At 44.8% G+C, this 1178-nt stretch overlaps 1 protein-coding gene across 1 annotated transcript in view; it reads left to right on the forward strand.

Annotated features, from left to right (window-relative positions):
* The window catches only part of LOC311363840 (grainyhead-like protein 1 homolog), a 16603-nt gene extending 15710 nt beyond the window's left edge, over positions 1–893 (forward strand). The window contains exon 15 of the mRNA XM_084483816.1: positions 1–893. This exon is cut by the window's left edge and continues 421 nt beyond it. The gene's annotated coding sequence lies outside the window, so the exon portion shown is untranslated.
* The last annotated feature ends 285 nt before the right edge of the window (positions 894–1178 follow it).

Below are 1178 nucleotides of genomic sequence, written 5' to 3' on the forward strand. Positions count from 1 at the left end.
TTTTCTCCAGTCCCAGTCCCAGATCATCCGCATACAAGGTAGTGGTTCCCAACCTTGGGGTCGGGACTCCATTTGGGGCAGAGTATTTGGTACATGCATAATGATTCAAAACCACAAGCTAGTAATTAAATAAGTAAGTACATGTAGGGCAATGCACCTACCATACACAACAACATAGGACATTTCTGTAACAAAAAAGATGTCAGGGGCCAAGAAAAGATGCCAATCACGACCCTATGTGCCCCTCTAGCCAGCGTTTGTCTGGTCCAACCAGAATACCAGCAGAACTTTCCCAGGAGCCCCTAGTTGTCCCCCATGGTAGGGGTTGTAGGGTGTAGGCCCCTCCAGGAACTGGAACACATGTTGACCCCTAGAGGCCCAAAGGGGGCCCCCATCACCATATGGGTCCGTCACCTGTTTGTTAAAATGGCCCCTCGACCCGGCGGTTCCGTTGGGACACTCAGAGCCTGTGATCAGAGGAGTGCTGGAATAGGGGGGACCAGTCATGATTGGGGAATGGGGAGGAGGAGGAGGCACCAGTATTGCTGATGGAATCTCACCACACCGAGTCTCTGGTAGGCGTTCATATTTCACTGGGGTTCCCCCTGAATGGTGCTTTTCCAGGCGGAATTGGAATGACACACAAAACCACTGCTGAGGCATTTGGATTCAGGACAGAATAGGGCTAGACATTTTCACATTTCACATCAGTTTGGACCAACAGTTGAAGAATCTGAAAGTATGTCCAACACAATATGTTCACAGCAACATCTGTTGTGTGAGTGTGGTGGCTTTCTTTTTAACAGGTGTCACTCGCACTGGTTTGAAATAACATGTGTGTGCATGCAGGCACGCACACACATACATCCGCACACACAGATGCACGCACACACACACAAACACACCGTATGCATGAATGTGTCACATGTGTGACATGTATTCAGTGTTCATTATCAAAAGGTATTGTGAATAGTAAACATACTCAATAATAATGAGAGTAATAATAAGAGTAATGTTGGCCAATTTTTGTGTGTTTAGTTTGAAAGGATTTTTGTAACTGAGAAAATACTTGGATCGGATTTCATCCAAGAATTGCTGTATTTTTTGATGATGTGGTGTTTGGTTTTTAAAGTATTTTCCTTGAGGCTTTATTATTTTATACAGAATTAAATGACTAA

The sequence above is a fragment of the Micromesistius poutassou genome (genome assembly GCF_964030765.1).
Source record: "Micromesistius poutassou genome assembly, chromosome: 19".
In the NCBI taxonomy this organism is placed as follows: domain Eukaryota; kingdom Metazoa; phylum Chordata; class Actinopteri; order Gadiformes; family Gadidae; genus Micromesistius; species Micromesistius poutassou.